Genomic DNA, 27,262 nt, shown 5'->3' with positions numbered 1-27,262 from the left:
CTGAGCTAAATCTCCAGCCCCTCACGAGCTGTTTTAGGAGATCTAATTGTTCTTGACATAAAACTTCTTGAAACCCTATGCATTGATTATAATCTCTCTCAACAAGGACCAAAAGAAACCCTCAGAATTCTGTAGAAGACAAAATTCTTCTGAAATTTAAATCAGCACACTGTCTGTTTTTATGTTTAGCAAAAAGATTCTGGCTCACGTTATGTTTACCAAGAAGAATCAAAAGACTTCCAGAGATGTTTTAACTGCTTCCACTGAGCTCTTATTGAACCCCTCAGGAATGGAAACTACCTAACAAGTTTGTAAACGCCACTACTGACTGTTTAGTCTATAATACCCATTTGTTTTTTTTTAATGAGATGTATTTACTCGAATTGTAAATAACCTCAGGATCATTGAGCTATGTGACACATGATTCATCTATTAGCTGAAAAATTCTCAGACTTATTGGCTCTTTCACTGCAGGTCAGTGTAAATAAAATTGACAGGTAGAGTCAAATCTAAACATACAGTGTTGTTTGGCTTTAGTTTTATTCTATTTTGTACTGTCCTATTCAGATTACACTTTCAGTTTCTAATATGAATCTTGTTAAGTATTAAGTATCTGATTTTATGTCCCTTGGAGTTTCAGACTGTTTTAAATAAATATAATCTACATGTATGTATGTGAGGGTAAGAATAAACTCCTGAAGTGCTCATAGTACTAGATAAAACCATTACATTTTGAAGTGGGCAGAAATGCAGTGACCTAGTTATCAACCCTTAATTTTCCAGATGAGACACAAGTGGAAATCAGTCATTCCTTTATGGTCCCACAAAACACCCAAAGAGAACTAGAACAGATTTTTCTGGCAAGTAGTTTTCCCATAAAAAGAACTCCGTCCCATCTTTGCCACTATCAGAACCAGGACCTTAGATAGTTTCCAAATCCCTCAAAATATTCAAGCAAAAGTATTTATGACAGAGAAAAGTCATAGACCAAACCTCAAATTCTTATTATTTTATCTCAAGATTTTTCCTTTTCATACTTCTAACAGATATTTGGAAAACATCAGTCTCTAACGTATGTATCTATTTTTAGCATTGAGCCTTTACAGGGTGTGGATTAAATCTTCCCACAGGAAATAATGGCCCACAAACCAGTTAGCTGTTATAGTTGAGGTAGACCCAAATGCACATGAAGCCTGCATAGTAGTGGGATTTGAACATTCTTAACAAGGCAAGCAAGATCCATAACTTCCTGAACGTGAGTCATTTCTAAAAGCAGTAAATGTTCTATTTTTCTCATGACTTCATACACCACAAGGATTCAGGTAAGATGAAATTTTTCTTTTGTAACTGCTAGAATTCTGCATACTTTGCACTGTGCCAATAATACAGCTTTATAATTACAATGCCTTCTTTTAGAGATGGCTTTTGGCAGATAAATGACTTCCTTTGAGGCTAAGTGCCTTGTACTCGTATCAAAAGATTTGTCCCAATGCACGCACCCTCAAGTCCTATCTTTCTCAGAGTCATGAAGCACAGGATAGGTTATAAGTATAATGTCAGATGGCTTACAGTTTGTTTTAATCACCAGCAGTTATTCACATTAAATACATAATAGGCAAAGCAGGTGGTGCAATTTTCATTCCTGATAGATCACAAGAGACTGAAATAATGATGTTGTATTCCATGTTGTGTTTTCCTCAAGCTCTCTTGCCAGAATCCAAGAAAATTTTATGTTACTATGATTTAAAACACTTCGTAGGTAGCTCTTTTCTATGAAGTCAGTGTTTCAAGAAAGCAGATTATGAATACATATTACTTTTTAAATGTTCTCCCCTGGCAAGGGTCTGGATGGATGCTCTGGTTACCTAGGAGATGAGGACAAAAATGAAAATTGATTGACTTATCAAGTTGATTGTGAGCTGAGCTTCAAATGGCAGCTGTGTGTGCTGCACATAAAATGTAGCTACTTGATTTCTTAAAATTTTTCATATCAGTAATGATGCCACATATTAGGTAGAATAAAGTGGCTATATTTTATTAGAAAATGCAGTCTTAAATGATATTCTAATGATTACAGTTGGGGAAAAAGATTAATTTTTAAAGAACTGGTTCTGACCTGAATGTTTGTTTCCATGTGTCACTAAAAAGGACTGAATTGATGATGGTAGAATTCTGTCCAAGGAAGGAATCCTGCTGCTGGGTTGCTTTTTAGTACCAATAACCTTACTTTCTGTTGGCTGAGATGGGGCTACTGGGAAGGAATCTTAATGGATCTTACAGGAAAAGCAGCTATAACCTCCACCTCCCCCCATTCCTCATGCAATTTTTCTACACTATCAGGCAAGATAAACTATAGACAAAATGGCAGTTTTGTTTTCTGAGTTCCCCTAACTTCCTGTTAATATTCTTTCTCCCCAAAAGAAGACATATTTTTCTTTGTCATTTTCTAACGTCCCACCCATGGACCATTACAATGGTGTACCCTTCTAGGCACCTATTTTTTGGCACCTTCACACTATTAAAACTTACATAACTAGTTTTTATAATATTGAAGATCTTGTTCTTCATGTAGCAATCCATATAGGCATACAATAATTAAAGTGTTATTAGATTATAACAGTCGATATGAACTGAATGTTTGTATCACTTGCAAATTCATACATTAAAATTCTCACCCTCATTCAATAAAAAACTCCCATGGAATTAAGAAATAAGGACAATACAAGGCAGTTAGATCATAAAAACAGATTTTCATGAATGGGATTAGTGCCCTTACAAGAGAAAAGAGAGCTTACTCTCTCTGCCGTATGAAGACACAGCAGGGCGGCGCCAACTGCATACAGGAAATGAGCCATCGCCAGACACAGAATCAGGGGATACCTTGATCTTTGACTTCCCAACTTTCAGAACTTGAGAAATAAACATTTGCTGGTTCTGCCAGTTGGTCTATGGCAATTTGTTGTAGCAGCCCAAACTGATTACGACAGTTGTTCAAGAGATTATTCCTCCAACAATTATTTTTAGTTTGTTGGAGACAAAGTCCTAGCCCAAAAGAATGACCCTGTAATGGTGGAATGCAGCCTCTCCTGAGAGCAAGTGGCAAGGATATTTTAGGTCATTGGAGCCTTTTTCTCTGTTCTTTAATTGATACTCCATAGTTACCATAAGATGGCAATATAAAAGCCAAAACAATTTATCTCAGTAACTAATTGAAAACTAGACAGAAAATGAAAAAAAATTCAATTCTCTCTCTGTCTAGCTGTAGGAATGCCAGCATCCCTTGACTATGTTATTCTATGGGAACTTCCAAGCAATACAGACATGATAGGATTTGCTACTGATTGGAGAAATTAACACAGATAAAAAGTAAATCCCAGAGTGATATATGAGACATTTGGAGTGGAGGAACACATACCTTAATGTTAGGTCCAGGAATTGTCCATAAAGTAACACTCTTACAATAAAGAAGAAAGGCAGCTAAAAGGACAATAAAGTAAAATGTAGCATTTATGGGAAAAGAACTAGAAACTACTAAATAACATAAAAGAAGAGTTGAAAAGATATAGCAATACCCATGATTCTGGCTAGGAAGTGTCTATATTATGCACAAGTCAGTTTTCTCCAGACCTATAAATTTAATGCAATATGAATCAAAATCTTAATGAAAATTTCTTAAAACTACATCATACGACTCAATCTTGTCTAAAAATTTTGAACTAGTAGAGAGGAACTTTCCCTCTTAAGGTATTAAGATATGCTGTAAAGATATAATAAACAATGCAATATTGCTGCCACCTAGACCACACATCAACAGGAAAAAATAAACTCCATAAATATATAACTATCTAAAGATGTAGTAAATGACAGTGGAAGTATTCAAATTAATGAAAAGACATGAATTCAATTTCCTAGAAAGAAATAGTTATATTTATGCTTCTAGTCTTGTATCAAAATATTTAAAGATCAATTAAAACATAAATTTAAAAATTAGAGGAAAAGTGTCAAGATGGCAGAATAGAACCGGATTTCACATGACCATAAGACTGGAAAAAAAGTGAGGAAAATCTCTGAGAACCAACAAAGAAGTGTTTGGAAACCAAAGAGCATGGAAAAATCAGAAAGGGCACCAAGAACAACGTGGTAAGCACCTTGCAAGGGCCCCACTTCAGGGGGAGGGTGCCAGTCGCTACAAGCAAAAGCATTGCCAGACAATACAATCAATGCCAGTAAGACTGGCCATCCAACCACAGAAGAGATCAGTGCTTCTTATTTTAAAGAGTAACTTCCCTTGCAAGGTAAGTTTGCTCTGGAGAAGAAACTAATGCAGTACCCCAAGATCTCTCAGAGGGCTGTGGTCATATGGCAGTTCGTGGTTGTTAGGGACAGATCTATTCTGGGGAGCAGAAGACTCAGGACAGTCACAAATTAAGGTCCCTGTGGACAACCTGCCGCACTGACTAGGTGGGAGAAGCCTACACAGGAAGTACTGACCGGGGACAGTGTCTGTCATGGACTCATCCCAGAGGTGTGAGCAGTGAGGAAGAGAGTGACACAGATAGGAGGGCACAGTAATCATCAACCTCATCCTATGTGACTGAGATTAGATGTCTGAGATGTAAATAGTACCAAGACTGAGAGAAGCAAATCACTTGGTTCCTGTGTAGCCCTACCCAGGACAGACCTCAGAGATTTGACTGTTCTTCCTACTCTCCAGTATTTTAAGTGTAAACAGCAGCTTGGAAAGCCATGAGGTCTCAGGCATGCTCACTGAAGCCCTTAATCCCATGGGCTGAGTGTGTACCACTTACCTGCCTGGTGTGGACCGTGTAACACTGATGCTTTGCTGATGAGATGCTTGCTGAGGCCTGGACATCTGCCATATCCCAGCCCTCTGCTGGTGAGACAGCCTGACATGACACAGACATTTGTCACACCACTGGATATATAGAGTGGGGTCTGTGAGGCTAAACATGTCCTGCTCACCTGGTAGGCTCATAATGGTTCTGATGGTCTAAAGTTAGAGAGCTACAGCCAGACAGATACCGGTCATACCCCCAAGGCACATGTTCTGAGGTCTACAGGCTGTGTCCACCACCCTGCTGGCATAGGTCCTATAGCACCAAAGGATCCTGGACCTGTGGTAAGAGAGAATAAAGGCAGCAGGAGAGAATAAATGCACACCTGCGAAGAAGGGTCTCCAATCCAAATATCTCAATTGGGAACAATTTCTCACCTTTTTTTTCTTGTTTTTAAACTTTTATTTGTTATTTTCATTCATCTCTTCTATTATTTATGTTTATTTCTTATATTTTCATTAATTTCTTTCTTATCTTTTTACTTTATATTTTAATGGCTTTTTATCCCCTCTCTTCTACTGCCCCATTTCCCTTTATTGTGATAAATTTTACTTTCACTAACTTTTAACATTTTAGTTTATTCTATAATGGTTTTTACAACTTTCATCACTGGTGTTGTGATTCATATAGGTCTTAAAAGAGTGTTACTGCATTTCTGTAGATGGTTTGTTTTTATGTTGTGGTCGTTATTGCTGCTTATTTCCTCCTTTCTCAGTGAAACTGGGGATCAACTCCAGCGCATCAGAGCATGGTAAGTGAATGAATTGCTGCTGAACTTCAGCTATAGTTCAGATAAGAGAAATTACATCTCACTCCAGCCACAACCCAGCCCTGCTCAAAACTCAGCAAATACTTCAACTTAAAGAATAAGGGAGATAAATGTCCTTCCTGAAAGCACAGACCCAAGTAGGTGTGGCTAGAGAAGGCCTAAATAGCAGAGAGAAATAACACAACTGTTGTGGACACTGCATGTACAAGAGTTTCTGGCATAGATTATTCCAGTATTTTTGTAGAAAGAACATTGTTAGGAAGTTGAAGGAATAACCACATAGATAGCACTCCACTGTTCTGCTGCCTACAACACATCTCTCTGCCACAGAGGGAACCCACTAGTGTTCTGTTTCCAGGAAAGTGGATCCCTTGGACTACAGTACAGCTATATCAAAACCCACCAATCACAGTCAGAGAAATCACAGGGCAACTATACCGCAAGGTCCATTTAGAATTAATTCCAACACTTTAACAATCCAAGCCCAGAACAATTTGTCAAGAGAAGGTAACTCTCTAAGAATGCCTCACCTTTCTTATAGGCATGGTAGCACATACCTATAATCCCAGCAGTCGGGAGACTGAGACAGGAGGATAACGCAGAGTTCCAGCCTAGCCTAGACTACAAAGTAAGTTCAAGGCAGTCTGAACTGCATAGCAAAACCTCGTCTCTAAAAGACAAAAACAAAAACTAAGGTGGTTCTGTGGCCTCAGCTTGTCACCAAAATAAGTAGAAACTAAGTTAATTATAACCACAAAGCCAGCATTATAGAAGAAATTTAAAGTTCTACAAACAGAAGATGACGAATAAGCTAGTAAATGAGTATTAAGAAAAAATCAAACATGAAGACACTCAATAGAATTACAGGAATTATACATGCAGTTCAATAATAAAACTGAAAGCATATAGTCTTAATTCTCTGTCATGGTCTAAATCTAAAATGTACCCCCAAAATCTCATGTTTAGAGGCAAGCCTGCTCAGAAGAGGAGATCACCATAGGCATGATTTAGAAAGATTTATTCTTGTCTCTGGCTCCCTCCTTTGTCTCTCTGCTTCCTGGACACCATTAAGTGAGTAGCTTTTCTCCACCATTCCCTCTCTCCATGCTGTTCTGCCCTGGAGTCAACCAATTATTGCCAAAATCCTCTGAAACCTTACAGCCAAAATGAACATTCCTTCTCTAAGTTACAAGTGTTGTGTGTTTTGTCCCAGCAAAAGGAAAGTGATTAAGACCCCAAAAAATTATACTGGGAGTAGGAACATTGTTATGATATATCCAACAATGTAGTTCAGAAATTGTTGGAATCAGTTTGCAGAAGGAATTTGGAAAGGTTTAAAAATATAGGTTAGAGAAGGTCTAGAAGATCATGAGCAAGGCTTGATGTGTGCTACTGGTGAAAATTCAGACTAGAATGCTGATAGAAATTCAAAGAGCAAAGGTTTCATTTGGGAACAGACAACAGACCATATGGCCTATGCTCTGGCAGAAAATTTGTCAATAATTTGCCCATCTTCTGTGACTCTATGGGAGAATGAGATTAAGGACAATGAACTAATTAACCTGGTGAAGGAAATTTCAAGGCAGTCTAACGTTCCAGGTGGTAGTATGGATACCGCTGGCTGCTTTTGCCAGATGTATAGTGAGAATCAGAAGTAAAGCGCAAAACTGAAGATTCAAAAAATTTGCAGTTTCACCAGAAAGGAAGCACCTTTGGGGTAAAGGAGAGCTGGTTGGAGGAGGGTTCCTGGGGATATCACCTGGAAGAGTGTATTCTTGTCCCTGCTGCTCTGCCTCCTGGCTTCCATAGTTTGAGCACTTTTCCCCTGCTATGTTCTGCTGTCATGCCATTTCTGTCTTGGAGCCAGCCAACCATAGACTGAATTCTTTAAAATGGGAACCAAAATAAGCATCTCTTTGAGTTGCATGTGTCATTTAGAAATAAGAAATGACTAATATAAAAAGCACATTTTAAGTCAAAATTAGTCAGAAAAGACAAAGAAGTTTACCACATATTAATAAAAAGAACAACCTACCAAGAAAATATAATGTAAATATATATGCACCAAATGTCAGTGGATCCAAGCTTTAAAATAAAAACTGCTAGACATAATGGATCAGAAAGACCTCAATACTATTACAATACATGATTTTAATAATCCAGCCTCACAAACAGAGGATCATTCAGACAAAAAAAATCTACAAAGAAACATCACAGCTAAAGTACCCTATAGATCAAGTTAATTTAACAGATGTATACAGAGAGTCTCACAGCTGGAATATTGTGATGATAAACGTCTATTGTCAGCTTGATTGGCTTTAAAATTAGTAAAGCAAATTTCTGAGTGCTTCAGGGTAGCTGAAGGAGGATAACCTTAGAGACTGTACCTGGTGCCTCTCTCTCTCTAGCACTCTCCCCATGTACTCTGCTTTCTGGTCACCTTGAAGTGAACAGCTTTATTCTATACAATTCTTCTGTGATATTTCTGCCTTGGAGCTAACCAACCAAGGACTGACACCTGAAACCATGACACAAACAAACTATTTCCTCCTTTAAGTTTCAGGTGTCAGGTGTTTAGTCCCAGGAGTGAAAAAGGGGACCAATACAGAAAATTAGTGCTAGAGGTGTGCATGTTGTTGTGACTATACCTGACCATGTAGTTCAGAAACCTTTGGAACTGATTTGTTGGAGGAGTTTTGAAAAGTTTTAAGAGATGAACAAGTGAAAGTCTAAAATCCTATAAGCAGAGACAAATGGGAAAGTATGGTCTGAGCTCAAAAGACCAGAATGCTGATAGAAATGCATACAGTAAAGCCATTCTTATGAGATTTTAAAATGGAATGAGTATTCTATTAGGAATTAGACTAGATGTCACTCATGTCACACTCTATGCCTTAAGACTTTCTATGAGGTTGAATTAAAGAGAGTAGACTAACTGATCTGGTGGAGGAAAAATCAAAGCAACCCAATGTTTAGGATGTGGCACATGGTACTACTGGTACTACTGACCTCTTTTGTCTAGATTTATAGGGAGAATTGTGAGCAAACAACAAGGCAGAAATATTTTAAAAGCTTATATTTTGGCCTGAAAAGAATCACATGTAAAGTTGTGACCAAAGAAGATGTGATTGCTGAAGAGAGCACTGCCATTAAGAAGAAAGCAAGTACCTTGAAGCAGGAGAAGAAAACTGTCTTGAAGTTATCTCAGGAATCAGCCTATCATAGGGTCAAGCCTGCAAATGTGTAAGCTTTTTATTTGAGAAAAGAGCACTTGGCCATTGTCTTGGTTACTTTTCTCTCATTACTGAGACAAAAATGCTGAACACCCAAAATTAAGGAAGGAAAGGCTTATTTAGCTCACAATTTGTGGAAGTTTTAGTCTACAATCAGCTGGCTCCAAGGTAGAGTGGCACATGGCAGAGGGCTACAGTTCATGGTGGCTGAAGACAGCAAAAGCAACAAGAGCAAAAGGGAGGAGTGGTGGCAAGCAGCCTCTTTCCCTCCCTTGCGTTGTATGCAAACTACACACCCCAGAGCAGGTGTAACACTCACATAATTCCAACTTTGGACAATGAATCAATCATAAATTCTAGAAGCCTGCCCATGACTGCATGAGGCTTTGGGGGAACATTCAGACACAAACCATAACAGCCATGTAGAGAACTGATTCCCTGGAGTCATTTCACCATGCTCAAGCATTCGGGTACTCAGAGGCACCACAGTCATGATCCAAGGGGGAAGGTCAGCTACTGATCAAGCTGGCAGCAGACTTTGGCATCATCCATGTGATGCTGGTTTCACAGGCCTGCAGAACGCAAGAGTTACAAGGTCACAGATGCTTCCACCATCTGTGGCCAGGCCAACTTATTCTTCAGCTAAATCTATTGTTTTCTTTTTAAAACCTTCATGGATGGAAACTTCTTAAGATATTCACATAGAACACTTTAAAAATACCTATAGAACCCAAATAACTTAAAAAATGTATTTTCAGTAAAGGATCTGGAATGAGAGTGGTTTAGACTGGATGATCACCACCAACCACAAACTCAGAGCAACAGCTCTTCTCATAGAGTTGTAACAAACCAAGAAATACATACTATTTAAATGATGGGGTCAGCGGAAGGATAGGCAGCATTTTACAGTATGTTTTAGAAACTCAAAAAGTGAAATTCTAATTTTTCTCCCTCTAATGTGGAATTGCTAGAAAATCTTTCAAAAATTAGACAGTGAAAATTAGCTTCCTATTTACTAGAAGATTTCTAATACGCTTATTAAATATTAAGAAATAGAAAAAGCTCAGAGCTAAGAGTGTAATTTCATGATAAAGTGTTTGCCTAGCATGTGTGAGGCCTTGGGCTCAATATTCAGTACTTTAAAAACGAAAAGTTCGAAAGAAAATAAAAATGAAACATTTCTAAAGAAATATTTGGACCTATGTTATACGAACTCATCTAAGTTTGACTATTATACATTGTCATTTAATTGGTCTTTTTTCACAGTTCTTATGCTAGTAAGTAATACAACCATTTTGTGGTATTTTACTAACCTTCCAGCCTTTTAGCCTTTTCAAGCATCCTGAACTCGGTGTAACAAATATATATAGCAAAGGGGGAACTTGGCCCCTCAGAAATTGGTGTTTGTTTAGTATGAGGCAAAAACCACATAACTTTTAACCTGAATTATACCCATGAATCTCTCTGCCTACCCATAGCACATGCTTTTCTCAAACACGCCACACTGTGTGTACATAATTTTGTAAAGGTTTGATTTATCCTTCCTCCCTTCTCCCTGGAGATTAGCTCACTCTTATTTTTGTTGGCTCCTTCACATGCCTTGGGACAATTGACATTTGCAAGATTTAACCTGAGCCCTACCAGTTACAAGAGCCTCAGCTGTCAGTTCTGTTTCCATGGAAACTCTAAAGCAGAGTGCCAAAGTGGAGGTTAGTCACTTAGAAATCATATTTTTTTAAATAAGCAAGAAACATTGCCCAACAACATGTTATTTGAAAAAGGGCTTTGTTTAAAGCCATTTTCAGGATTTTTTTTTAAAAGAATTAAATACTTGTTTCCATGGTAGCAGATTAATAAGCCACAAAGATAGAGCGGAGCTCTGACAGTTCCTTCTCGGAGCACCTGCATGCTCAGAGACCAGGTTGCTGCTAAAGCGCCTGCACTGTGCAGCTCTAATCATATTTTCTTAAGCGATAATGAAAAGTAACTCCTTTGTTTCTGTTCATATGTGTTTGTGTGTGTGAGTTTCCAATACATAGAATATGTTAATTAAATATAGCTACATGTCAAATTTTATAATAGTAACAACAATAACAACTATTATTTGTTAAAGGTCTACAATGAGGCTGAAAATGGGTGGGGTGTTTTACACAAATTATCTGCAGTGCTCAGAATTATTATCCCCATTTAACATGGAAGTTGAGACTTATTCTAGGGCACACAGATATTAACCAGGAATGGACCGTGCTTCTAAACAATATCTGGCCTACTGTGGGACCACGCTTTTCCCTCATTCTTTCTACAGTGAAGAACGGCACAGAGAGAATAGTTTGTCCCTACTGTGGCCTCAACACCGGCATTTACATGCAGTCGCATGCACACCCAATGTAACTCAGAGACTCCATCCATAGGGGTGAATGAGATGAGAGCAGTCAGATGCCTCAGAGAGCTGGGATACTTATATTGCTGATGTCTAATGGTTTATTGAAAGGAACAGTTAATGCTTAAATTTTTTGACCAATTTTGCATGCTTATATCTGGTAATCTGAACAACTAATTTAAGACAACAATATGCAATATAACAACCATTTGTGAATTCCTACCATGTTGTCTTGTGAAGCTCTGCATCATTTATAGTGTTTCTTTATTATTCTTTTATTCTCTTTAATGGTTTGATCAATCTTGCATTCTTACATCTGGTAATGTGAGCAACTTTGTTGAAGATAACAATAAGTAATATAAGAAACCACTGTTAATTCCTATCGTTCTGTTTTGAAACCCTGTATCATTTTTATTGTTTTTGCTTTTTTGGTCTATGTTGTTGTTATTGTTTTATGATCTTTAAAATTTAAAAAAAAAAAAAGGTAATATTAAAAAAAGAAGTACACAAGGACTGTTATTTTCTTTCTCCAACCAGGTCATACAGTGAATGTACAAATTGCCCTGAAGTCTCAGGATTGCAGCTGCTCTCCCAAGGCAGGACTCTTGCAGTGGAATTTAATGCAGCAAAATTTTCCTCTTGACCCTCTCAGCATCAGGCCCAACCTGGTATGTAAATTACAAAAATGTTTAAGGGTGTAAGTTTTTAAATTACTCAGATTTGTTGATTTACATGGATGAATACTTTGTTTCAAATTCTTAATCGATGAAAATACTAGTCAAGCAAAAGAGCACAGCAGGAATTTAGTAAACCCTGGAGTTCACCCTGTGGTGGTTTTATTCTGCACTGTTAGGTGGAGAGTGAGTTTTTACTGCTTAATTGAAGGCCTAGGTAACCATGTATTTGTCAGAAAATTAGATAAAGATAGTAGTGTTCATTTCTGTCTTATTCTAAATTAATCAGCTAGAATTAAAAACAAACTCCCCAAATCTCTGAGGAGAGATGTAGTAGAAATTAGATCTGTTTCAACATTAAAACAGCTGTCTTCCACATTTTTTCTCAAGAAAAATGTAGATGGAAAATTGATATAACAGATTTTGTCTCTGGGCAAGATGAAATGGGTGATGTTAACGTCAGTACAGAAAGAAAAAGAGGAGACAATTCCCCAAACAGCGACTCAGTGCTCACTTTTCATTTATGTCAATATTTTGGTACTGAAGCAGGAACCAAAACCATGGACTAAAACACTTGGGGAAGAGGGAAGCAGAGGCATCCCTCACGTCACAGTGAAACACTGTCTAACCTTCAGCCACTTCATTCTTCAGAGTAGGAATGCGGCTATTTTTATTTCAAAGAAGTTAGAAAGTGGCATAAAGGCTTAAGTGACCTTTAAGCTGAAGCTATAATTAATGTGTTTCCTAAAAATCAAAACACCCCTCCAAAGCCCAAACCATTTGCAAAACAATATAAAGCCTAATTCCTCAAGGAAAGATATAAATTTCCAGATGAACTATAAGTTACCATTTGTAACTCATTACTACCAACCTTCTGCTCCTTCAATTTTCAGATCTTTAGGAGTGAAATGAAGTTTCCAGTTCTCTGTGTTTAAACATGATAGTTACCATAGCAACCCAAATAAAGCCATAACAACGCAAAATTAGCAGTGATCAAAGAAAAAGTATCCCAAATGGACAAGCAAAAAAAACTTTAACTTATATATAATTATACTTAATAGGTTATAAATTAGAGCTAAGAAATCAAAATAACATCAGCTATATTTTATTTTCAGACGTGGGAAATAAAAAGACCCTAAACTCTACTGGCTATGTATTTGCCCACGTATTCCAAACTAAAAAGGAAAATAACCATTAAACAGGGACTCCTGTACTTAAGAGTCAACTTTATCTATTGATACAAAAATGTATCAATAATTTCTCTAAGTATATCTCAAGAGAGAAAAGTTTCTCCCTCTTCCACTGTATATGGCAGGTAGAGTGGCCCCCAAAAGATGTCTATGTCCTTATCCCTAGAATTGGGAATATTTTATATTATATGGCAACAGGGACTCTGCAGATGTAACTGAAGTCATGTGCCTTAAATAAAGTTTAGCCTGCTTAGGAAGGTGGGCCCAATCTAATCTCATGATCCCTTAAAAGCAAAGAATATAATGCAACTGGAAGAGGAAGAGGAAGGTAAAGGAGATCCCACGTGCAATGATTCAGCACACTGTTGCTGGATCTGATGTGTAGTAATCACATTCATGAAAGGAAGAATTCATGTTGCACCTAAGGCTGGTAGTCTGCTGATAACCACCAAGGAAAAAAAAGGGATCTCAGTCCTTCAGCCAGAATCTGGGATTGGATTCTGCCAACAGCACAAATGGGTCTAGAAGAGGATTATCCCAGAGTTTCCTATTAAAAGATCAGAGGCTGATTTCAGCCTGATAAGATCTCGAGTCCAGAACCCCAAGAAACCAACTTGCGCCTCTGATCTACAGGACTGCAAGATCATGAAGCAAGTTCTTTTAAGCTACTAAATGTATGGCGGCTTGTTATGCTAGCAATAGCAAGTAAAGCCATCCTAACAGCAAAACTTCCTTTCTACAACTTGCCTTTCACTTATCTTTTTAGGAAAACTTAAAAAGCCAACAAAAGCTCTGCTTGAACACATACTTGGTAATCTCGGGTACTCTGGAGGTTCAGGCAAGAGGATTATGAGTTTGAGGCCAGCTCAGGAACTTAGTGAGATTCTGTTTTAAAATAAAAAAGTTTTAAAGGCCTGACAATATGGAGTACCACACTGGATTGAACCCTGATGAGGAAAGAAAGAGAGAAAGAGAGAAAGAGAGAAAGAGAGAAAGAGAGAAAGAGAGAAAGAGAGAAAGAGAGAAAGAAGGAAAGAAAGAAAGAAAGAAAGAAAGAAAGAAAGAAAGAAAGAAAGAAAGAAAGAAAGAAAGAATTTAACTTCTACAGTGAATAAAGTGCTCAATGTCTGTTCTTGGAGATCATCTCCTGCCGTCTTTAATAGAGGTAAAATGACAAAATATAAAGAATTAAAAGGAGAAAGGTTGAACAAGTTTATTGATCGTCTCAAAGGCTAGTTTTCTTGTCTATAAATTGGAAGCCTGCAATCTCTCTGACTAGACTATCATGAAGAATGAATGATTTCATAAATTTAAAAGCACATTGAAAATGCCAAATCCAGTTTCTTTCCCTCTCCTATGGTCTCCTTTAAAGTAATCCTAAATTCAAGAAACACTAATTATTTTGTTATAAAACCTCATTTCAATTTTTTCAAAGAAGAAGAATTTTTTTATATTTCCTTTATTAATATCTACATGTCCTAATTAAAATAAAAAAGATTATAATAGGCAAAAGATGTTCATTTTTTAAAAACACTGCAGTGAGCAGATAGGCAGCTGCATGAAGTAGCAAAGGTTTATGTGATGACACTAATAGCAATGATCTAAATCTGCCCGAAAAGCATTTCCAAGGACCATTCCCTAGAAGTCAAGAGTGATGTCATACAACCACTCTGCTTACTAATGCCACTGATGAAGGACAACAGTCTTCTTATTTTTTTCAGGTTACACTGACCTGCTTACAGCCTGAATGGCAAAATTAAGATTTGAAATTATCTTAATAAAATAGAAAAGGATATGCTTCTCAAAAAAAGAAAGAAGGAAGGAAGGAAAGAGAAAAAAAGAAAACAACAAAAAAAAAGAAATAAATATCCTGGATATAAACTGCAAAAGAAATAAGTAAGAATGGGGAATAGTAGTCAAAGCTGAACAAATGCAGATAATCTGCCCTATTCTAATGTAGAATATTATAATGCAGAAGGTACACTGACAATATCTTAGTTAGTAGGCCGTTAAGAAATAATTAATGGCATCCCAATATTTTAATATGGTAAATTGATTAGATGAACTAATTAATGAAAAGTAACTTTCAGAGATTGGCCAGTTTCTTATTGGCAGAGAAAAGGTTCTCATTATAGTATTTGTGGAATGAATGATGAGTGTAACTATTACGTTTGGCCTTAAATTTAGGTCAGAGATTCCTGGAATGATACATTACTTTGATTAAAATAAAAAGGACCAATTATCTAACCACTTCCTTTTCAAACATCCAACTAAAAGAACAGAAACTTAAAAAAAACAGTAAGTAAATTGTATATTTTCTTCCATGAATTTTATTCTGTCAAGCTTAATAAAGCCCATCTATTATAGAAACTTTATGTAATAGGACATGGATAGTCTCTTTGAAAATACAACTCATCAAATTTAATTGTTCAAAATTATTTTAAAATCTATACTGTACTGGGCTTTCACCAACAAAATATTTTTTGACTTTATTCTTTAGGGTTCTAATAAGGACTGTAGATTTTAAGGGGTTGTATGCAACTTAACATTTAATAATACAATTTGATGAAGGAACCATAGGTTCTCAGATGTTGGAGTAGGGACGGAGGCATGGGTTTGAGTGTGGTCAGAGAAAGCCTTGTGGAGGGAATGAATGACGTTGAAGATAACACCTGTCCTTGCAAAGTAAGTAGCGTCCAAGTCATGAGGAGAGAGGTCATTGCAGAATATGAGAGAGGGAACATTAGATTCAAGGCTTTGAGGATAGGAACAATGAAGTGGATTTGAGGAAGTGAAAAATGGTCAGTCTGCCAAGAATGTGATGTTTTAGGAAGAAAAATAACATGATCTAATGTAGGAAAATAGGCAGGGGTCAGGCATTGCAAGGCTTTCTGAAAATTTTTTAAAAGCTATATGGTTTCCTAATCACAATGAAAAACCTTCGGTTTGATGTACATGTGTTACTTCTACATTTTTCTTTGGTTCACACTTTTATTTCATGAGCTTACTGCTTCTTATTTTTTGCTTTTCTTTTTTAACTTTATACTTCTATTAGTGCATATTTGTCATACATATTAATCACATTAATCATAGGAAATTTGTATCTATAATATATCTTTTGGGGTTTTGTTGTTATTTTTGCTTTGTTTTGGGGGGGCTTTTGTATTTTAAAGGGAACTTTAAAAAAAGAACAATAGCAAAATGCCAACTACATAGACAAAAACAAAACAAAGCCAAAACAATAAGACTGATACAGGGTTTCAGAACAAAATGATAGAGATTAACAGTGGTTATTGTCTTACGTATTTTTATCTTCATCGAAGTTGCTCAGATTACCAGATGTAAGAATGCAAGATTGATCAAACTGTTAAAGAGAATAAAAAATAAAAACAAAAAATTATGAACAATGCAGAGTTTCAACAAACAAGATGATAGGAATTCAACAATGGTTGTTATATTGCATATTGTTGTCTTCAAATTAGTTGTTCAGATTACCGGATATAAGCATGCAATTGGTCAAAAAATAAATAAAGCATTAACTGCTCCTTTCCATAAACCATTAGACATCAGCAGTATAGTTATCCCAGCCGTCCTCCTGAATACATATATGTTTTTTTTTTTTTTCCTTTCCTTCTTTCTTTCTTTTTCTCCTTTCTAGGGGGCTTTTTTTTGAGACAAGATCTCACTATGTAGTTCAGGTTGGGCTTGAACTCACTAAATAACCCAGACTGGCCTCAAATTTGCAGCAATCCTCCTGCCTCAGCCAACCGTGTGTTGGGATCACGGGTGTGCGCAACCACATCTGCCTGTTTTCACAATATGTTAAGTTTTCCTTTTTTTTTTACATTCTCTTTCCCTCCCTTTAACCCTTCCCCTCATTTACAATATTTTTGTTTACATTTTTTCTTGATTCTCTAGCTTTCTTTTCCTTTCCCTCCTTCCCCCTCACCCGTCCCTTGTTCCCTGCTCCCATTGGAACATGTTCTTCCTATTTCCTGATATCTAGCCTCCATCATGCTCCTTGTTTTCCATTTGGGTTTTTTTCATAAGAAAACAGTGTGGTATTTAAACTTGTGTTTCCAGTTTATTTCACTTAAGGTTAAGCACTGAAAGTGCACCATTTTCCTACGAATGATTCAAGTCTATCCTTTACGGCAGAGTAGTACTCCGTCGTATATGAATACCACATTTTCATTATCCATTCATCTGCTGATGAACATAGGAGTTTTTCCAGATGTAGCTTTCATAAATTGTGCTGCTATAAACGTGGGTGCACCTATAATGATCTCATTGGGGTTTTTTTACAGAGTTATTGTGCTTTTATGTCACGATGACAAAATACCAGAGGAAAAAACACATTAAAAGAGAAAATATTTTGATTCATAGTTTCCAAGGTTTCAGTCCACAGGCGGCTGTTTCCGGTTGCTGTGGATGAGGTGAGGCACAGCTTTACTGCAAAAGGGTGTGGTGAGGGGAAGCTGCTCATTTCATGGCCACCGGAAGCTGAATAAAAGGGAAGCCCAGAGATTCGGGGCTGGAAACAAGACGCACCCTTCACAGCCACAGCCCCAGTAACTATTTCCTCTGAGTCCCTCTTTCTAACAGTGCATTCAACTGTGAGGTGACCAATCAGTTAACCCATCAGGGACACTGGTGCATCAAAATCCCGCCCCCTCTCAAGCTCTGAGCATTGCCGTAGTGGGGATCAAGCTCTCCATACATGAGTCTTTGGGGGTGACTTCATATTTAAATCATAACATTGAGGGAGAAACTTTTATGAATAGTGACATCTATGATCTCTGAACATATATTATGCATTAACCAACAACATAAAGAATATATCACTCTTTACAAACACAGTTTCAAATGATTGTCTTGAACAACTAATAGAATAGGTGCTCTCTATGTATAGATTAAAATGTTATTTTAACAACCTTAGCAGTAATGTATTGTATCTTCCCTATAAAATCATTTCATTTTTGGCAATCTCTGTTCTGCGGTAATTCATCTTCCACGTATATTGACTCATTAATGAGCCTTTCATTAGTGATTAAGGTGTTGTTTGCAGGGAATTACCTCCTTTGATATATCTTTTGCCAAAATAGTTTTCAAAGGCCTACCAAGACTAAACTAACTTTAATAAAAACAATTTTAACAAAATCATTTTTCATGTATTTATTTCCCTTTCCAGTGGATAACTCGTCAGAAGACATTGATACCTTCATTTGAATAAATTATATTTAAACTTAAAATTTTAAAACCAGGGAGGTAATCAGTATCCAGTATAGTTGATTCCCTACTATATTATTTATTATGGTTCGTCATATCTGTATTGTTGCTACTTCTAAAACATTAGGTTTTTTTCTCATTCTCTTTTCAGTGATGGGGATTAAACCCAGGACACTGCACATGCTAAGCAAGCACTGTACCACTGAGCTATTTCCCTACCCCATCATTACTTATTTTTCAAAAAGTTTTAAAAGATTCAAAATGGAGATTCTTTTTAAAAAAAAAGGGGGGGGGGCGCTGCCAGAATGAGAAATTGCAACAAGCAGCAAGATTGATCACTCACACTGGCCCAGAGCAATGAGCAGAGGAAGAAGGGGTAAAATCTCAGAGGTCAGCGAAGAAACTGAATCCAGCTCTCACCCATCAGTCAGAAAGCTCCTTTCTTCTCATGTTTTGAAATGAATAATGGGAAGGGAAGAGGCCCATGGTGTTACTGTAACAGATGTTCTCCTACACGAAAACATAAAAAAAAACAGAAAGGAGTTTCCTCTACCCATAAGCTTTTTATCTGAGATCCAATAAATATAACCTAATAATTCTTCAGATATTAAAATATTTAAAAGATTTAAAGTTGCATCAACTTTTAAGGCATCAAAGTTTACAATTTAGCTTTCATATATTAATAGCTTGAAGTACTCTTATAAGTACTAGGTACTAGTGTTTAAAATATCATAGTACTTCTCCAAGATTTAGAAAACAAATAAAGGAAAAACCACTCTTGCATTTATTGTAAACTGCTCACAAAATTATTTAACATCTACTTTTACCTTCTCATAAAAATTTTATACACTATCATTAATGGAAAATTTAAGACTTCCTCAAAATGCAATATAATTCAATATTCATTTCCTAAGGAAAATTTAACTCAGCATTTAAGCTGAAAAATCACTAGTTATGTTAGTTGCCTACAACTTTATTGCATACAACATTTTCATATTCATAGCTATTTCAAATAGAATTCTTATTGTGATTTTAGCACATTCCTTCTCTTATTTTCTATTGTACTATATGTGCACTCTACTCTCTCCTCATGTCAAAACACAAATTTATAAAATTCAAAATATCAATATAAGTATTTACCACTTAACGTCTATGTAATCATAAAGTTCTCTGAGGCTGTAATTTGTGCAGTGGAAGTCACTATTTTTTCTTTTGATAATTAACTTAAAGTTGCAAATGAACATTCATGATGAAGTGAGTATGAGAAGAAAGTTATTCAAGATGTTGTCATTTAAAGCAACTTATTTTTCTCAACCTCTAAGTTATAAGAATTCAGGGAAGCAATGGCTTTGTTTAGTTATGTGGAGCAAAAGAATAAATTAATACTCTTGAAAGGAACAACCTAAGCAGATACCCTAGGTGTCCACATTTCTGGAATATATCATTTTCTCAAAAGTTACAAGAAAACTATTCATGTCTTCTAGCAAACCCTTCAGCCTGGAGCATAAAGAAGCTCTTATCCCCAAAGGCCCTTTGATTTCTACAGTTGAAAGACATTCAGTAACACAACCACTCAGCTCTGAAGAGGCAAAATTCCAAGTACAGGAAAATCAACAATGAGAATAAAATGAAGATTTCTTCTTCCAACTAAGAGAAATGCCTTGTATTATGAGAAATTCCAAATGACCCTGCATTATTCCCATTGGTTACCATTCAGTAAATGCTTAAGAGTGTAGGCCTTGTGTTAGTCACTGTGACTGACACCACAGAGAGCAAGAGAATTCAGATACTAACCAGACATGGATGTTTCTTCATCAGATTTACACTTTCATTGGTGTGTGAAATATGGATAACAATAGCATACAAACAGTACATGAAGACTACTGCCAATAGTATATCATAATTGATGGCTTCCATGTTTCAAACAAGGCTTGAGGATACACTTTTATGAAAACCAGGATATGGGGATGGAGTGGTTCTCCTATTTAAGCCACCTCCTGCAGTTGGAGACATTCTGGTATGAATCAAGGTTGAGTGAAATGTAGCTGACAATAGATTTCAACAGGTAAAGTATGGGGTCCATATTACCACTAAGAAAAAAAAACTAACACAAATGAGTTAAGACAGAAGAATGTCCTGGCAAGTATATAAGGAAATCCAAACAAAACAAGGAATGTATGTGAGGCAGCAGTGAGGAGTGTAAAGAAACAGGCAAAAGGAATGGGGATCAGTGGCCATCCCAGAGCTGCAGGGATCCCTACCTGCTTTGGAGATTCAGAAGCACCTAATTGCCCTACAGGGACAAGTGACAGGAAAGTTTGTCTCAGTCCATGAATGTGTGCCTTATTTTTATCTGTTCCAAAAGGACAAGTTCCTATAAATCAAACAGCACTGGGTTCACACCTGTCTAGGTGAATTTCCAGAGGGTCACGTTACGCTGTGTGCACTGGGAAAGTTACTCTAGAACCTAAAGTGTCTCACCCTAAACTAAGAATAATTAAGAAGAATGTAATTAAAAGGAAGAACTTTGAGATAAAATAATTTTGTGCTTCTCAGAGTTTGGAATAAACTGAAAACAGAAGTTCATCAATCCCAAAAATTTTCATTCAAAAGAAGAAAAAACAAGGTGCTGAGTAAATACTACTACATATGCTGCATATTTGAAATTTGTACAGAACTACATAAAATACAGAGGGGAGATTGTAAACAACTGGAAGAAGGCATATTATTAACAAAAAAGGATGAATGACCAGAAACATGGGTACGTCCTTAGCCTTAGTAGCAGATGAAGCTGACAGAACCCAACTGTGAAGAGGCCCCTGAGAAGGACAGATATATAAAGGCAGGAGCTCTGTCATTCTCCTGTGCCTAAGACACACAACCTGTTAAGTGCAGGAGAAAATACAGGTTCCCAGCAGATCTAAACACAAGATAACATGGTCTCATGACAGAAATATTAAGGTATGAATACTGACATTGGATTATTTGGAGATTTTGACAAAATTTCTACAACTATGCCAAAAAATACTGTTTTAATGTGGACCATTGGAACATTCATCGGTTCTAAGGAATCTTGATGAAACTTCACAGTTAAGTGATAATTTAATGTGTCAAGCAACAAGGTAAGCATTAGTCCTACTATAATTTTGCCCTAGGAAAAAAAGGATATTATTGGACACATGATGGATATATAACAAATATTTTATCAGTAGGTTGATGATTTGACTCACTGACCTTGGACCAATAGAAATATGTAGAAATATATAAGGGACTGCTTGGGGCAAGACTCTAGTTATACAAAGTATATATACCATCTTTGCTCTTCTTTTTTTCCTTTTCCTTTCCCCATGTAACTCTTATTAAAAGGAGAGGTACACTCACAAGTAGGAGCAAGCACATTCTCAAATAACATTCCTACTACACAGGAAGCATTTGAAGAACACAGTGAGACCACTAGGCGCCTTCATTTCAAAGATGTTTACAGATTTAAGCACTAGACTCCCTATCTGCATAAGAAAAACCAAGCTTCTAGGGAAAAACTAAAAATAAAAACACTGAAGCTAGAACTTAGATTCCTCAAACTGGGCATTGTGGCACATACCTATAATCCCAGCACTTGGGAGGCTGTGTCAGGGAGGCTGAGTCAAGAGAATCACAAGTGCAAGTCCATCATGGACAATTAACAAGTTATCTTGCTCTCAACATTTGAAAAATGTCTCAACATTTGAAAAATAAAAAGACCTGGAGATATAAAGCAGTGCAAAGGTCCTGGATTCAATCTCTAGTAAAAGGGAATTTTTTTTTCACAAAGTAAAGTGTATTGAAAGGATGTGACCAGAAGACAAAAAATTGTCCTTAAAGTATGCAATACTGAAAGGACATGATTTTCTTTTCAATAGTAGATTGAAATCAGTGAAAAAAGCCTCATTTGTATCATTTGTATCATTAACATTAACATTTGTATCATTAACGACCTTGTCCTGTACTGCACTAGTACCCATTCTTGGGCAGAAATGCCTCAGTCATTGCAGGGTCAAAGCTTTCATCATCAAATTGAGTTAAAATTATTTGAGGCTACAAACTTTCTTCAAGTGCAGAAGAAAATAAATCCTACCACATTGATGGTAAAATTTCTTTGGGACTATTTGCTTTTGAAATAGAGTCTCTCTGTCCCATGTGGACCACTTTCCCCTCATTTTCTGGAGCAGCTAGAACTACAGGTGTGCAAAATTCTGTTGGGATGTCAGATCATCAGACACTGAAGCAAAAGGAAATGAGTAGAATAGAGGTCTGGGCGAGAGTCATTCCAGAGTCTCTGTAAAAAGGAGCCTCTTGTTTAAGCAATCTACATGGAGCTCTTTTTGCCTCTCAATGAAGAAAATTACACTGACTGTACCAAAAATGATGAGAAAAGATTAAAAGATGATTCTAGAGTTTTAAATGCATGTGGAAAACAACAAATGAAGCAGTCAGTTCACTGGCTTCTAGCTGCCCTACTACTTCTTGAATAATTATGCTTTTGAAATTTTTCATGTGGTTAAAGAGATCTGAAAAATAACTGGACAAAAGAGAATTCAATCAATTGCCATTCAATAAGTCAACTGAGATGCCTGACAAACTCTTGGAAACACTAAGAGCTGGACAATGTTTCTTAATTCCTGTCCCACACAAGCCATCTCCTTTAATTCCTTTTTGTCTTAATACTACACCTCAATTTAGAATCATGTCTTTATTACACTGCTTACACTAAGCAAAATCTTTGCTGGGAATCCCCAAATTTCACTCAAGGTTTGACTTGTGACCCTAAATCTTAAAATATTTGCCTGACACCATGAGTATCAGCTATTTTTTTTAAATCAAATCTCCACCAGATGAGTGACTCTGGATATGCAGAGCTAGATTTCATACAACACACAATATTTAAATATTTAAGAAATTATATACTGTTCTCCAAAGTGTCTGTATCATTTTTCCATTCATTCTAACAATGTGTGTGACTCAGTCTCTCTGCATATTTAAGAAATTATATTTTAATTGTGGTATATATGAAAATATAGGAATTTCTATGTTATATCAGAACCACAATGCACTCAGTCTAGTTTTCTGTTGCCAAAATGTCTCTTGTTTTTTAACCTCGGTTTTCTTCATAGCCTTTACAGCTCTGTCATTCAACAAAATAGTTAAATAATACTAAATCTGAGATATCTTGGCCATTTAACTCATTTTCTTCTTTTTATAATAAAGTGTCTGGAGTCATCCATACATTCACTCTTTTTGTCTTTATTGACTTGTATTTTATTGTGTTCCTCTTAGATGCAGACCCCTATGCTAGGTATTGTGAGATAAAGTAAGAAATGAGATGGGGACTCTGCTCAAGACACTTCCATGACCCAGCATAAGAAAGTGATGTACAGACATCTGTAAGTCAAGAAGTAGAACAAAAGCAGTATCAGGGTATGAATAAAGGAAGCAATGATTTATTGCAATAAAAGATGGAGTGATAGAAGTAGCACTTAGAGATTGACTAATCCATCAATAAATTAAAATATTGATGATTAATAGAACAAGAGGAGGAGAAAAAGGAAAAAGAGCAGAAGAATGGTAGAAAAGGAAGAGAAAGAAGGGGAAGGAAGGGAGACAGCAAGAAAAATATCAATAGTGAAATGTCTGTAGTTGGCCGACACATTCTGTGAAGAGAGAAGAGAGGTAAAAACCACATACTGATCCCAGTAGGAGAAGTATAGTAAATTGGAAACCAGTGAGGTCAATTTATTTTCAGCACACTGCTAGCACACTTCGGAGGTTTCTGAAGTGGAAAGTGGTAGGATTACCCATTCCAAGTTTTAGAAGAAAATTCTTATGACTGAAGACCAGATGTGTACATTTGAGGAGGGAGGGAAGTAAGGAACAAATATTGCTAAGTTAGGGAGAGGGCAGTGGGAATGGAAAATTCCTGGCTTTAGAGGTATCAAATAGTTGGATTTTCCAGATGGAATTAAAAAGTAAATTTAATTTTTCTATGAACAGTCTTTTCTGAAGTATGTCAAGTCTAAATGAAGCAGAAATATCCCAATTGTTGTTTACTGATGGTTTCCAGATGTTCTTGCTTCTCTTTTGTCTGCTTGTAAGGGAAGAAAGCACTAAATAGGACAGAGAGAAACCAGGGTTTCCTCCCTAACGCATCTGTGCCACCATGGCTCATGTTAAAAATCATAATTGGCAGCTGCCTGGTTACCCCGATCAATATAGATCAAGTAAACGCGAAATAGATAAAGCAAAGCAGAAGCTATCTAAGATGCCCAGACTCACAATTGTCACTGACAATGCTCGCCCTTAAAGTGAGGGGAGAACTTGGCAACGTGTACGGGTACTCACTGATAGCTAAACCAGAAACTCTTTGTCTGGAAAATAAAACTCTGTCTGTTAGAAAGAAATAATCTAAAACAAAATGTTATCAAACAAACACTGAAATAGACTGGACCCAATTTGTACATAAAAGACAACATTACTCACCACAGTTATATATACCTACAAACTCCCAGAAAACATTCATTCTCCTTTATGGCACAGCCATCACCTTCACTAAGTTACTAAGCTAAGTCAGAGGCTTGTTTATTTCAGAAACTAAATAAATTAATTCTCTTTACTTCATGCATTTTCTTGTATGGTGTCCATGTGTGCATGGTAGTGTCTCATGTGTCCAACTCGTTCTGTAGATTTTTTTTTCTACCTTGAATTTCCTTTTATTCTGCTTAGATAATTTTTGGCTAGTGCAGGTCATTCACATAAAATATGAAGTACATGTATCTATCATGCTCTAAATAAGGTAGATTTGATACATAATATAATTTTTAAAATTTTGTTTCAGCTCCAAAGGTAGCTTTTCTGTCTAAAAGAAATTTTAAAATATGAATGTTATGCTAATTTGTACAATCTCTAATTTAACAAGTCCCTTGATTAAATACTTTCATAGTCAAAGACAAATAACAGGGTGTGATTATGCACTTCGAATATATTTTCTGGTAGCTGTGTACATATGCAGTTTTTTGGCAAGTTGTTTCTATTGATAGGAGAATAAAAGCCATCAAGAGATGAAGTACAAACTGGTTCTATTTTAGCCCAACCCCTTTACTTCTCATGCTTTCCTCTGAGCATTAACGTAAAGGGCCATGAATGGGTTAAACGACAGCAGGGACGTGAGGGGGCAGAGAGAAGGAGGCACCTCCACCTCAGTAGCAGGGACAGCTTTAAAACGACAGGGACACTAAAGCCACAGAAAGGGAAAAAGGTCTTTCTCCAGGCAGAAAGATAATGCTTACCATGGTGCTATCTCCTCTCACTGTTCTCTCAATCTGGCTTTTTCTATTAAATACCAGTAAACTCCACAGGACCAAAAAAAAGGATAAAATCAGGAGACTTTTAACCAACTAGCTCCATTTTGGGACATGATCTATGAAGTAAATAACCATGAATGTTAGAATGGGATCACCGTCATATCCAACTTGAATACAAGACTGAATGAAGGAAATCTTTTTCACTGTCAACATTTTGGGGAAGAATTAGTGTTCCTTACACAAAGGAAGTGTTACTTTTTAACAGTTCTCCTTGGATTTATCAACTACTCATTGTATTCGTGATAATGTAACTTTTTCTCAAAGTTTTTATATTCCAGGGAAGAGTTTTATTCTATCAGCACGCTGGCTCCCCACTATTTTTCTGAGAACGCCTCTTTAATGGTCACATCTGGCAATAAAGCAGCTCTCCACTCCCAGGCATAGATATTAAGCGTAATTGTTCAGATGGCCAGTGAGCCACCCTGCCCCAATCAGCACAGACGCGTCCTCAGGGTCAGCTTGCCCATCTGCATCCGACTCCTAGAAGAGAACTCCGGAGAATCCGTGTTTCAGGATCAGAATCACTGCCCAAATCCACTTTCAGCTCATGATAAGTCTGCCTTTCAGACTAAAATGTGAATGCATTAAAACCTGAACTCTCATTCAGCACACTGAAAGGAACTGATTACATCCTTAATTCTTTACATTGCAGAGCAGAAATCCAATTTATCAGAAAAAAAGTTATTTAGCTATTATTGAATTACTTAGCTATTTATATGCTCCAAAGTCCAAAAAAGCAGAGTTTTCATATGCTAAGCTTTTGCATCATTTTTGTAACTTTAGGCTGTACCTCTCAGATGGCACATGCTCTTGACTTCATAATTTCAATAAAATGTATTTCAACATTTCTATGCCCTTGAAAACAGGTCCGTAGACACTCATTGATCTTTACTATGATCCAGCCTGAAATTGGAAGAATTTTTATTTTGTTCGTGTTCTTTGATCTACTAGGGACAAGGAGAATTCCTAGAAATTTCTATTTAAGGAAGTGAATTTGTCTTGCTTCCAATTCTAACATCCCAAGCTTATTTGATGTGGTCATATTAGAGACTGAAAAAGATACAATTAAAACCTTAGGGAAGCAAATACTAGAGGCTTTCTTCTCCATATAAGTTCATTCACTATTGTTCCTTTTCCTTTTTTTCATGAGCTCTCACATTCTGAGTATTTCCCATTCAAAGCTTTTTTTAGATTTCAGAACCATGTTGTTACCATCTACTAGTCTTTCTCTAGTGAAAATCATATTTGCAACATGATCCTATCTCTCAGATGTATTTTTAAAGTTCTGTTAAGAGATTTGTTCATAGTCTGCTCACTGGAAATTCCCCTAAAGAATTAACAATCCGAGTTTAGGAAATGTGATAAGTCAATAAATTAGTCTTTGCTCAGAAGCAAGCAAAGGATCAGCTGGGGATCGGTAAGATAAATGATGTCCTTTCCCTAGCCAGTGTTTTACTTACTGATCTTGTTTGAATACTTGCCCAAAACATTTTCCCAGGACACCTCTGAAAGAATTTTAACTAAGGATGCTTTTCTG

The sequence above is a fragment of the Chinchilla lanigera genome, unplaced genomic scaffold, assembly GCF_000276665.1.
Source record: "Chinchilla lanigera isolate Chin_1 unplaced genomic scaffold, ChiLan1.0 scaffold00006, whole genome shotgun sequence".
NCBI classification, from domain to species: domain Eukaryota; kingdom Metazoa; phylum Chordata; class Mammalia; order Rodentia; family Chinchillidae; genus Chinchilla; species Chinchilla lanigera.
This window is presented reverse-complemented; position numbering follows the sequence as displayed.